The sequence below is a fragment of the Saimiri boliviensis genome, chromosome 2 (assembly GCF_048565385.1).
Source record: "Saimiri boliviensis isolate mSaiBol1 chromosome 2, mSaiBol1.pri, whole genome shotgun sequence".
Classification (NCBI taxonomy): Eukaryota; Metazoa; Chordata; class Mammalia; order Primates; family Cebidae; genus Saimiri; species Saimiri boliviensis.
The window spans coordinates 155390436-155404311 of NC_133450.1; the positions used below are offsets into that span (position 1 = coordinate 155390436).

Consider the following 13876-nt stretch of genomic DNA (forward strand, 5'->3'; position numbering starts at 1 on the left):
GCAGGGTTGGTGGTGCTTGGTAAGGGCAACTGACAGTGTGTTCTGGAAACCGTGGCAAGTGTCTGTGAGCAGTTTTAGTATATCAGAGATTTCACCAGAAGGCAATGGTAGCAGAAGGTGGAGCAGGAGAGAAAGAAAGGGCCAGACTTTATAGTGGTTAGCAGGACTTGCAAGGACACGTGAAACATCCCTAGAGACCCCTAGAAACAACTAGGAGCGACTTTGGCTGTCTATACTAGCAGTTGGAGGTGGTTTATTGCTGCTAATGCAACACCATATATTTCAGTAGTTTAAAGTGGCTGGAGAAACTGGTTTTCAACCATCAGACATAGACTCTGAGAGCTGAAAAATGACCTTAGATCCATCTAACTCAGGCTTCTTTCCATAATATCACAGATATGTCATTTGACACCTGTTCAAACTCCGTTAGTGACAGATAACTCACACCCAGAAGGCAGCTTACTTATCCAGCTTTAGATACCAACATTGACAATGACTTTCTGAGTTTGCCACATGCAGGACTAGAGCATGAAACAGATAGGAGATGCAAAAGCCTAGAATGAGAAGAGGTTTTTGAAGAATGGCTGATTTAGAGAAAAGGTGATTTTCCTTGTTATCAGAGGGAGAAGAACAAGGGACGGAGAGGCCAATTGAAGACAGAAAGAATGGGAAGTGTTTTGTTCCCTTTGCATTCATGTTCTTTGCAGATTTAAAAATTAATTATCATGGTTAATAGGGAATAAAATCGGGGAAGTGGAGAAGGTACGAGCATTGGCTGCTCCCAGGCTGTGGTGTCTATGATGAGTTAGAGCAGAGGAGACCTTTGGGGTAAGATCTACATATGGTTCTCCTACAAGCAGACAAATTACATCTGACACTTAGCTAACATTTGACCCTGGTTTAAACCTTCCATTTCCCATTTCATGAATTCCTTTCACAGATAAGGGAGGAGATAGTCAGGGATATATCCACCACGTAGTAGTGTTAACCAAGGAATGGAAATTTTACTCTGTATTTCTACTCTAATAAGCCTATCTTGAGAGCTGATAAGCACTTGATGGTAAGTCTAGGGTACAAGCCTGAAGTTAGTTTATACAGTTATAAATTTTGCCCTCAATGTTTCATTTTTAGGGAGTTGGGAGCCAGAACTGGAACTGGCTCTCCCGTCGTTTCAACAACAACACTAAAGTCAGCTGTCAGGTCAGTTGGGTTGCAGGCGAGGGGGATGGGCACTGGTCAGATGGGTTATTTGACTACTTAGGTATAACCAACCAAAGAAATAACAACTACCACCAACAGTTTAAAGACTGAATTTTAAACTTTTCAACAAGCTGGACTGACATATAGCGACAGCCTTAATGTGCAAACCACTTCAAGCAGAGCGAATTTTAAAAGCTGTAAATTAAAATCACATTTCTTTTGCAAGCCCTTGAAACCTCTGAAAAACAAATAAATCAGTTACTTGGTCCCCTATTGAGATTTCCAAATTTTTTCAGCAAACCTAGAGCTCAAAAAGAAATTAAAGCAGAAACTGAAAATGTAATTTTAGACTAATGATTTATTGCCTGTCAGGGGGTATGACCCACATTTTCATTCAATTTCATGATATATTCCTTCTCCTAAACCTTTCCTCTTAACATCTGGATTCAAATCCAGTCACCATGCTGTTCAATTGCTGCTGGACTTACCTGCTATGTCCTCTGTGTGGCGATCCAGACTACAACCAGGCCCCTGTATAGTGGTCTGGCCAGAGTGGAGTAGAATGAATGCTTATTGGTCTGAATGACAATGGGCTGGCTCTCAGGAGAGAAGGAACCTCATCAAAGTGGCCCGGAGCTGAGGTCTTTTTAGACCAAAACTAACATCAATTTTGATCAGTCTGGATCACCACATAGAGGACGTACCAGGTGAGTCCAGCTGCAACTGATCAGCATGGTGACTGGATTTGAATCCAGATATTAAGAGGAAAGGTTTAAGAGGAGGGGGAGGGATAACACGGGGAGAAATGCCAGATATAGTATGCACCTAAAATAAAATAAAAAATTTAAATTTAAATTTAAAAAATGTGGATCATACCCCCTAAAATGCAGTCAGAAATACTTTAATCTAAAATGCCCATTGTAAGAGGTAGAGACAGTGAGTTTCTCAAAACCAGGACTGAGACATCACAGGTATTTGCTGAGATGATTACCACAGGCCGGTTTTGGTCACCTGTAAATTTGGTCCACCTTGATATCTGTAGTCCCAGCTACCTTGGGGAAGACAAGAGGCTGTTTCTGTTTCAGTTTGTATTTATGCTTTTCTGTTCTCTGTGGAAATATACGTAAAGGTTCTGGGTTTGTGGCTGCGTCTTGTGTCTGGACAATGCTGCTGTGTTCTCCATTGTACAACAACCTTATTTGAGAATAGGCAAATTCACTTTTGTGGTCAGGGGAGAGGCAGAGAGCCTACACCTTGCTTGAATGGCTAGTTAAGAATATGATTTTATGGAGTTCACAAATTCTTCAAGAGAGCCGTTCCTTGAAAGAACTATGTAACCCTTTAGCTACCTCCAGTGACTTGGCAAGGCCACTGGCCGTCTAGAGAAAGGGCTGTGGAATAACCACAGCTGTCAAATTTCCTGTCTACCAGAACGGTTTATGCTATACTCCATGGCTGGCAGTCATTAGAGAGGACAGTGGCAAGCATAGCCACGGAGGCAGCAGGAATGGCTATTGGGAACAGAAAAAAAGGTAGGAGCCCCCCCTCCCCACCACAATGCCAGCCTGTTCCTCCATTCCAGCTGGGGCATTATTGCGAGAGCAAAGAAGGGTGACTGTTTTGGTGGTTTTATTGTGCTGGTGGGGTGAAACAGGTAGTAGTCATCATTGAAAATAGAGTAGGGATGAGGTAAAAATTACTGCAACTATGAAATCTCAGGGTTTGACAGTGTGACTCCTACAACTTAGTATCAGAAATACTTAACAACCCTCTGTTGTGGCAAACATCTCAGATTCTCAGATTTTCAGATGGAAGGATTCAGTGGTGAAGGATAAGGAAAGGGTTTTTGTTTTACTTACATACATACATACATACATACATACATACATATATACATACATACCAGAGAGTCACAGCAGAGGGATCCCTGGGGTTCTTGAGCAAGGTCATATCATCCATAGCAGACAACAATTCACTATTTGAAAAGTAATTGTTGGCAAGCTTTTGGGCTGCAGCAGAGACTGAGAGTCTAATCAAGGGACAGCAAGTGGCCAGGTGGTCAGAAGTATGCATTACGAGCTTGGGATGTCAGGTCCCCTAAGACAATGACATTGCAGGAAGGAAGTGTCACATCCAGGGTTGGCCTCAGAAACCTCAGAGGGCACAGTAGCTGAATGAACAGATGATGGGCATCCGATGCCATCTACCACTGTTGTACTGATGGCCCTCCCTCAGTTCTCACCTATGGTTTCATGGGAGTTTTCCCATGAACAGCTGATAGAAAAGAAAAAAGCCTGGGCTTGATGGGCACAGTATATTGGTGCAAGCCAAAAATAGACAGCTGTTAGGCTACAACTCCACTTAGGAGTGGATCGAAAGATCAGGACTGAGGAGAAATCCTCAGTGAGGGGGAGCTTTAGGCAGAGAACTTGGCCACTCATTTTGTGTGAAAGGAGAAGTGATTCAAGGTAAACATTTACACAGGCGTGTGGGCATGAGGGATTGCTTTGCTGGTAGTTGGGGCCTGGAGAGAACATGGTCAGAAGATAGAGGACAAAGTGGTCTTGGGAAGAAGCATGCGGCTGATGACGTGGGAGTGGGAATAAAGTGTGAGGAACTTTGTGTTGCATAGTGATGCTCACCAAAGAACATCCACTGTGGAAGTGTCCTTAAGTAACCACATGACATAGGATGTCAGCCAGCTCTGCCCTTGGTCAACTCACTAGCAAGTTGATTACACTGAAAGCTTTCCACCTGGGAAAATCAAGACTTCATCCTGCACAGCATGAAAACATCTCTTGGGCATGGGTTTTTCTTTCCTGCTTCTGTCAGCCTGGCTATTTGAGGGCTCACAGAGTGTCTGAAAATTGGACACAGGATCCTGCAAAATATCACTGTGAGGCAAGGAGACCCACTCTATGGCAAAGGAGCCATGACGGTGAGCGCAGAACCACAGGCTCCATGGTCCTGCTCCAGGTCCTGCAGCCTGGTGTGATGATGACGGTGAGTGCAGAACCACAGGATCCATTGGTCCTGCTCCAGGCCGTGCAGCCTGGTGTGATGATGGCATGACCCCTTCAAGGTGACAGCTGAGGCTCTGGCTTGTAGGTCATACCCTGTGGGACTGGAGTAGTGCACTTCCGGATGCCATATTCATCTTGACCTGTGGACACTGGGTATATGCATGGGTCTTAAAACCAGGGGATGGAAATGGGAAGGGGTCTGTTCCTCAATCAGTCCCAGGGACCCACTTGGGGAATGTATGCTTCCTAACTTCAGTTTTAGGTTCTGTGGATTTATACATTCTGATTCTCAGATGGGGATACTTCCACAGAAGTTGAGAGTAGGAATCATACTAAACTTAAAGCTATGGCTGTGACTGGTCACTTTGGACTCAACATGCCAGGAGAGCAGGCAAAAACGAGACTTGGTCTATTGGCAGAGGTGATTGACCCCCATCATCATGAGGAAGTAGATGCCAGGTCGTGGGGGCAGAGAGGAAAACGTTTTGTAGTCCAGTGATCCATCGGGGCATCCCTTCCCTGTCAATTCTAACAGTCAACGGGCAATTATAGAAGTGCTCATCTGTTAAAGGCATGATAACCATGAGCTCAGATTCTTCAGGGATGAGATTGGAACCGTCTGCCAGTGGCCTATGCAATGTTATTCTGACCAGCAGAAAAGCCAGCTAAGGGTGAAGGGATCTAGAATAGTTTAGGGTGAGATAAGGGTGATAAGTTGAAGCCATCAGTGCCAGCTCAGGACCAACTGAGCAGCTGAAATTGCGCTCTCTCAAATAAGTCTTCCTTTTATATGTTTCCCTAGACATGCTGACAGGTCCCAATCCCAGAGAAGCTCTTCCTGAAAGGACTGAACTTAATGTGAGAAACACAGGGCTCTGGGCAGTGGTTTGGTGCCCTTCCTAGGCTCACTTTATGGAGCCAGGGCTCCTCCGTCCTGCCGCTCTAAGTGTCAGATGCTAAGGGCTCATGGCTTCACTCCTATCTGGGGAAACCCATCTTCGGATGGGAGGTTATTTATCTACCCTCTTTTGTAGGGACAACCTGCACCCGGTGACTGTATGATATGGGAGTAGTGGTGGTCATTTACTCTGAGACTGTAATTCTGAGTTGTAATTCATGCTCCAGAGCTGCCCATAGGATAAAGCTGAATTTGAGTTCAGCTGAAAACACATCCTAGCTCAGCGTTTTCCTCTTTGTGTCCTGTGCCTCTTTCTCTCTTACAGGTTTCTCCGGAACTTCCACAAAAATCCCTCTTTTAGTTCTCCTTCTATGGAACTCAAGCTAACACAATGGCTAATAGGAGAGATTTTTGCTTGGCAGGCAGTCCTTTTCTGGGAGCTCAGACCACACTGTGCAGGCTCCCAAGATACCCCCTGCAAAAAAAGGGGGCGAGCGGAGGCATGTATAACCTCCCATCTGAAGAGGAGTTTCTTCATAGATGAATGGAGTGGTGAGCCCTTAGCATCCAACACAGAGAACATCTGGAGGAAGATGCCCTGGCCCTGGAAAGTGGGTCTGCTTGCAAATGCACAGTCAGACTTCAGGTCAGGCAGCTCCCTCTTAACATTGACTCTGGGATACAGTCCTGGCCTCACCAAGTTGTTGCCTTTTTAAAATTCAAGTCCATTAGGGTGGGGAAACAGGGCCTCACTTCTCCCGCCTGGCATCTTCCGGCTCCCTGTGGATCCCCTGCTCTTCAGGCGCCTGGGGCTGCTTGTGTCAGCTCGAGAACAGGAGGGCAGTGGGTGGACAACACCTGGTGAATAAATTTACACACAGAAATAATGGTTTCCATGTTGGTTTTTCATAATTAACTAAACAGACTGGAGTTAAGTTTCATGCGTAAAAAACTTGTGAGGAACTCTTGACAAGAGATGAAGGTTGGTGAGAGGAGTTTTTAAAAACTTTTATCTTCCTTGGATTTTGGTCGCTTTCTCTCTGTCTTCCTCCCTCCCTCCATTTCTTCTCTCTGTCTCCCTCCCTCTCTCCTTCTGTCTCTTCTTCCCTCGGTTTTTCTCCCTCCACTCTGTCTCTCCCTCTCTGCCTCGTCTGCTTCCTTCTCCCTCTTCCTCTTTTTCATTATAAAACCCTCCTTGGTCCTGTTTGGGTTTTCATGTATTCATACAAACTTTCACTTCCCAGCATGTGTGTGAAAAGAAAAATAGTCACATCAACAGATTGTATTAGTGCTTCTGTAATTTGAAAATGCCATCTGCAGATGTGTCTCTGATCTTGAAGGAAAAAAAAAAATAAAAAAATAAAGTTGTTGCTATGTCTCCAGCAAAAGAGATATGGAAAACAAATGGGGCAGCAAGCGGTTGCAGCTGAGATTTGAAAGCACAGAGAATGGAGGATGCCACATCATTGCCTGGGGAGGGAGCACTCTGCCTTCTTACTAAATCTCTGCACCTTGTCTAGGGTGGGAGGGGACATTGCTATAAAACCATTCCTTTTTTGTGAAAATGGACCTTGAACTTACTGGTTCTTTAAGAGCCTGCCCTATTTGCTGAGAGAACAAAGGGCTTTATTCCAGTGCTTGGATCAGACTTAGGTATTTGGAGACTTCACAACTCATGTTGCTGACTGAGAGCATGCTGCTCTTTTATGCGATTTGTATGAAATGATGGCCCAATAAAACTTTCAGGTAGCATGGCTAACTTCTGCCCTTAGGAGATTCTGCCTTTTTCATTCTATTCTTGGTTAGCCAAAAGTACAATGAGAATTAAGGTGCTTTTGGTTTTTTTTTTCCACTGAGAACAATTGGTTGTAGTTTCTTACTCAGCCATTCACTCAACACCAGAAGCTTTAAAAAAGCAAGAAGCACCATTGCAGATGGCAGTGAATCCTTGGAGAACCTCAGTTCTCCGCTAAGGTCTTTCAGGAACTGGGCCTCTTTATCTGAGGGAAGTAGGAACCTTCTAATTGCATATATTCTCATGCTTGCTGCTTTTTTTTTTTTTTTTTTTTTCCTCAGAGTGGGCATTTGTGGGTAATAATATAATGTGGGTCTGTAACCTTTGCTCATGTTTCAGACACATTTACTATGACCTGGGAGGTCTATTTGGAGGTTTTTCTTTGGGACTAAAGACACACTGTGGATTTCTCCCGCAGGCTGTACTTGGTTTGGGGTAGACCACGGACATGTTTGGGGCGCTTGGTTGTCTGAAGTTCCCCACAGTTCCCATCAAACACTGGTATATTGAGATGCTCTGTACATTACTTGGTATCTACTTATTTTTAGAAGTACTACTTACTGATTAAACAGCATTATTCATAATAATTAACATATTGTTTTAGCAATCCAAGTTCCCCAGAATAATGCAGCTTTCAGTGCTTGAGAATTGTAGGACAGTGGAATCTCTTTACTCTCTTCCCTGTAACTTTATTTTAAACAAATACTTTTATTAGAGAAATTCTAAAACTCACTCTCCAATCTTGATAGATTTGGGAAAATCATTATTTAGCAAAGACCGAACAGAAGACCCTTCTCAAGCATGTCATTGAGAAACCAGATAAATTGCTTCCAACATGGCCCCACCTCCACAGCCTTTCCCTGCGCCCTCCCCTCATACACACACTCTGCTGTGTTGTGCCCACCCTCTCACACCACCGCCCTCTGTTCTCAGCATTCGCCCTGCTTGACTTGTCGATTCTTCCCGATCCAGCTCCCTTCCTCACCTTTCTCACAAGGACTCCGCTGACCGCTCCAGCTCACTGACTTTCTTCTTTCTCTGGACCTCCTGTTGCCCTCGTGTCTGCTCACGTAGATTAGTATTTGCTTGTGTGTTCGCTAATAATTTTATGTCAATTTTATTTTTTTAAACCTTTGTATCCAGTAGTAGTAGTTATTATTTATTAGCTACTTATTATATGTTAAGCTCATTAATTATGTGCATGACCTCTAAGTGTCACAAGAACCCTGCCAAGTATTATTGTCCCATTTTAAAGCTGAGAAGGTGGAAGTGCAAAGTGGTTAACAGCTTGCCCAGGTGGTACAGCTTGAACTGAAACCCAGAACTCTCCGATTATTTTAATCTTCCTGCTCTTAACGTTTGTCTCAGCCCTGCCTCTCAGTGGCCAACACTATATTATATATATTTTGTATATATATACATTTTTTTTGAGACAGGGTCTCGCTCTGTCACCCAGGCTGAAGTGCAGTGGTGTGATCTTGGTTCACTGCAAATTCTTCCTTCTTGATTCAAGCAGTTCTCGTGCCTCAGCCTCCAGAGTAGCTGGGATTATAGGCATGCACCACCACATAAGGATAATTATTGTATTTTTAGTAGAGATGGGATTTCACCATGTTGGCCAGGCTGGTCTTGAACTCCTGACCTCAAGTGATCCGCCTGCCTTGGCCTCCCAAAGTACTGGGATTGCAGGCATAGCCACTGTGCCCAGCCTATTTTTCTTTTAGTTTTACATTATTTAGCATACAGTTGGACACAGAAGAGGTGACATATAAATTCCTGAAAGGCTCTATAGAGCATTATATAGCATTTTGTGTTTTCTCATAATGTTTCAACACAGCTGTTTAAAAACTCATCTTCGGTTTAACATTTATTGAGTGTAATCTCTATGCCAAACCCTGCACCTGGTGCTGTGGACACAGACATGAGTAAAGTGGGGTGCTTACACACCAATCAAAAAATCTAATGTAACTGGTCCATTATCTGGAAGGATTGCCCTTGGGTCTTATTTTGAACACTGGTATTGGATTTGTGCAAATGTAGTCATTTTCTTCCAACTTCATGACAAATGTGAATTTATGTGATGCTTTGCTAGATTCAACCTGTAACAAATATACAAGAATTAGAAAATCCACATAGTTGGAAGAATCCATAACTTTAACCAACTAAGCAGTCATACGTAATTGATCTTTTACATTTTTGGAATATTTCTCTGTAATGGTATATATGATATGAGTTTAAGTTGTCCAGGGAGTCAATTCTAATTATCTTTAAACAAAATGCAATGTCTGGACATGGAATCGCTAACTGTTTTGCAAGCTAGTATTTTAAGAAATTCTTGGTTCAATGAACTCTTATATTGATGTTTCTAAATTCCGTAACTTTTTAAACTCAGAAAAACTTTAAATGATGTTTACAAAGTTTTTGTTGCTATGCCTCTCCTAAGAATAAACTGCTGAAGATTTGTAACACATATATATATATATTTTTAAAACTCAAGGCCTTTAAAATTTCTAGGTATGTTTTTAGATATAGTCTATGTAGTTGAAATTTTGTCACATCTAACTGGAGAAGTGGAAAGTTATACTCCACCACAAAATGCTGGAAAGTTTATAGTGTATGAAATGGATTTTCCATGTAATATTCTCAGTGTAGATGGGCAGTCTTTCAAGGAATGTCCCAAACTCTAAGCCATACCAATTAATAGATACATAATTAATGAGAAAATTACTATGAAATGATTAACTTTCCTTTAAACATTTAAATCATCACTTAATTAAAAAATGAAATAAATTGTAATTTAGGATATAGATAATATAGATATAGATATAATATAGATAATATTTTGAGTATAGCATAGTACCCCTGTTAGCTCTTCCTGTTATGTAGATATATAGAAAACATACAAACTGTGGCTTAAATTGAGAGACACAGTAGTAGAAATCTTTTATTTTCTATCATTTGCATATCATCACACACAAAATTTTATGTTGTGAGTCTGTTTACTCTTTTTAGCTTCTGACTTCCAGCCAACAAGATTTTCCTTCCAAATGTGCCCTGTTTTGTTGAGTTGAAAGATTTGTCCCTTTCACATAACCTGGTCTGGGTCTTCCTATAAGAAATTTACTGTCGTGCCATGAAAAATGCTTGTAGCACAGACATATGCAAAGTATTACCACTTTGCTTTAATCACCAGAGCAGAATCACTCCATGAATCATTCGAGTGCAGAGTCACTTCATGAATAATTCGAGCCACTAGCATCCTGTTGAAAGCCAAGACCTCTGGGTTGTGAGTCATCTGTTCTTTTCTGTGGCAGGTGTTGGGGTCAAAGCTCTTTGGATCTTTACTATGGTTTGTAGAAAGGACAGTTAGCCATGTATGTCCCTAAGCTACTACAGTTAGTGCACTTTCATTAGATGAAAGCTCATTTGAGGTGGTGTCATCCTGGAGGAGACAGTTTGCTTTTCTTTCTGCAGACCTGAGTTTTAGGGTCTTTCTGTAGTATTTCCTATGGAAGTAACTGTTGATGGAGTCTAGTTTCTCAGAGTTGGACATTTTATCTGAATCACAAAACCGCCAAGTGATTTCACATGACTATAAACCTGTCAAGGTCTGTTTTATGGAGATCCAGGCATGGACAATGGTTGGAGAGGCCAGTGCTGTTCCCACCTAGATCCCACATTCAATTTGGTTGAATTTTGATATTAAATAATTGTCAGGCTGAGAGTAAGTGGGGACAATATTATTATTAAAAGACAGTAGCATGAATACATGAAACAAAGACTCTAGTACAATATTATTATTATTTATTATTATTTAAAAGAAAGTGGCACAAATACATGAAAAGTGATATACCGTGGCTGAAAAATATCATTCATTCATTCCCTTGTTCACTCATTCATGCAGTACATCCTGATTACTGGCAATGAGGAGGCTTATCATGATAAGTTATGATAGTAATTTGCAAGTGGCATATTAATTGATTTTATATGTGCAGATGCTACCAAAATTCCTGAAGACATATGATATACAAAAATATAATGCAGGATAATTTCTTGAAATGCCATTTTCCCCCTCTTTTTCTGGTTAGGATCTTGAAAAAAAGTTGAAAAGCAGTGATTACATTCAACATATGGTGTTGGGAAAACTGAGTACCAACAAGCGAAAAATGGGGTTGACTGTTATCTAACATCATATACAAATGTTAACTCAAAATAGATCAAAGACCTAAATGAAAGATATGGGTCTTTCTATAAGAAATTTACTATATAATTATATAAATATATAAAATTATATAATTCTTAGAAGAAAACAGAGGACAAAATCTTCATGATGTTGAATTTGGCAGCGGTTTCTTGGATATAACACCAAAGACCCAGGCAAGAAAAGAAAAAATAGACAAATAGGACTTCATGGAAACTGAAAAATTTTGTGCATCAAAAGACAGTATCAACAGAGTAAAAAGGCAATCCACAGAATGGAAGAAAATATTTGCAAATCATATATGGAATAAAAGGATTAATATCCAGAATATATAGAGAACTCTAAAACTCAACAACAACATTAACAAACAATTGGATTCAAATATAGGAAAAGGACTTGAATAGATACTTCTCCAAAGAAGATATACAAATGGCCAATAATGGCATGTTAAAAAGATGTTCAACATCACTACCATTAGGAAAATGCAAATCAAATCTACAGTGAGATGCTACCTTACACCCATTGAGAGTAACTACTATGGGTACTATTAAAAAATAGAAAAAAACTGAAAATAACCTGTGTTGTTGAGGATGTGGAGAAAATAAAGTCCTTGTGTGATTTCGATGTGAATGTAAAATGATATATACCCCAAAGAATTGAAAGCAGGATCTCAAAAGATACTTCTATACTTAAATTTATAGCAACATTGCTTCACAAGAGATAAAATGTGGGAACAACCTAAGTAGCTGCCGATGGATGAATGGATAAACACGTGGTATACAGAATACCGTGAAATAGTATTCAGCCTCAAAAAGGAAGGAAGTCATGACACAGGCTACAATATGGATGGATCTTGGGAACATTATGCTAAGTGAAATAAGCCAGTCACAAAAAGACAAATGCTATATGATTCCACTTATATAAGATACTTAGAATAATCAAGAGCATAGAAACAAATAAAATGGCGATTGCCAAGAGCTGAAGGAGAGAAGAAAGGGGAACTATTGTATGATGGGTATAGAGTCTCAGTTTATAGTAATGAAAAGAGTTCTGGAGATGGATGGTGGTGCTTCTTGTTTTATCACAACAATATGACTATATTTAATAACACTGAATTGTACACTTAAAAACGGTTAAAGGCCAAGGCAAGAGGATGGCTTGACGCTAGTTGAAAACAGCCTGGGAAGCATAAGGAGACCCTGTGTTTACAAAAAATAAAATAAAATAATTAGTTAGACATGGTGGCACACATCTGTAGTCCCAGCTACTTAGGAGGCTGAAGCAGGAGGATTGTTTGAGCCTAGGAGTTTGAGACTGCAGTAAGCTGTGATTGTACCGCTGTGTTCCGGCTTGGGCTACAGAGCAAGACCCCATCTGTAAAAAATAAAAAAAATTTAAAAATAGCTAAGATGGTAAATTTTATGTTATGTGTATTTTACTCTGATAAATAAAAGTGTGATACATGGACACAGGGAGGGGAGCAGTACACACTGGGGTCCGTTGGGGGGAAATGGGGGAGGGATGGGGGGTGGGGAGGTGGGAAGAGATAGCATGGGGAGAAATGACAGATACAGGCGAGGGGACGGAAGGCAGCAAACCACACTGCCATGTGTGAACCTATGCAACAATCTTGCATGTTCTTCACATGTACCCCAAAACCTAAAATGCAAAAAAAAAAAAAAAGTATGATAAAACAAGCAGCAATGATTCCACCCTCTAGCAACCATAGGCAATGTCTATATTCTGGCCTCCATTATCTCAGGAGAATTAATAGCTTCTTTGGATTTTTTTGTGATTCTCTAGATAAAGCCTCCAGCAAGTCTTTGGAAGCCCTGGGGTTTCTAAGGGAAGTCATTGGAATTTCCTCTGTCTGGTGAACAAGAAGGGTGGTCAACTCAGGAGCTGACCTTGGCCTCTTCCTGTGCCATGTCACAGAAACAGCAGGCCCACTGAGGGTGATGGCAGTGTGACTGTTGGCGATGGGATGCTAAGTGATGTTGCCTTGCAAGGTAGGCATATGACCTGGGGCAGAGCCAGAAAGAGAGGGGAGGTCTGTGAGCAGAGCAGCTGCTGCCTTCAAATGGTCCTTCACCCATAAAGGGGAAAACTATCATAAGGACCTCATAAATGGTAGAAGTCATACTAAAATATGTAGTTAAAGTGTTTTGTATGTGCTAAACAGAAACTATTAGCCGTTTTATTACTTTGTTTCCATTTATACTCTTATTTGTCAAATTTATGTATTCTGAAGGGTTTTTATGAAGGGTTTACCAACCAAAGGCAAACTTCAATCTGGCCTGTGCCCAAATTTTCACAAATTCAGAATTATGGAGATTTCAATATGGATTATATATGTGGTTAATGTTTCCATTTTTTATAGTAAAGATAATTACTACTTTATTTCTATTACATTTGTCACTTGAAAGTAATTTATACTCACTATAGAAATGTTTGGAAAACTTAAAAAAGTTACAGAAAACAACTTACTCATGATCTTTTTACTTGGGGTTAACTACTCTTAATTTTCATATATTTCCTTCCAGTATTTTTGAATACGCATATAGACTGTATATGTACATATAACAAAATTTGATATATGCACATATTATAAAATTAGAATTACTATATATAATTTGTACCATATGTTTTTAATATTAGTATTTTATCATAAATGTTTACATATGTTATTAAATATTCTTCAAAAATATGACTTTTAATTCCTAACTAATATTCTATTACAGGACCATACTATAATTTAC

The 13876-nt window shown here is 40.6% G+C and overlaps 1 long non-coding RNA gene across 3 annotated transcripts in view; it reads left to right on the forward strand.

Annotated features, from left to right (window-relative positions):
* The window catches only part of LOC141582831 (uncharacterized), a 541347-nt gene that overhangs the window by 113307 nt on the left and 414164 nt on the right, over window positions 1–13876 (forward strand). For 2 of the 3 annotated variants that reach the window (XR_012515748.1, XR_012515744.1), the window contains exon 1: window positions 12928–13126. The exons of the other annotated variant lie outside the window; for it this stretch is intronic. This is a non-coding gene — a long non-coding RNA (uncharacterized LOC141582831). Of the gene's footprint in view, window positions 1–12927; window positions 13127–13876 lie in introns of those variants that run through there. 3 annotated transcript variants of the gene reach the window in all.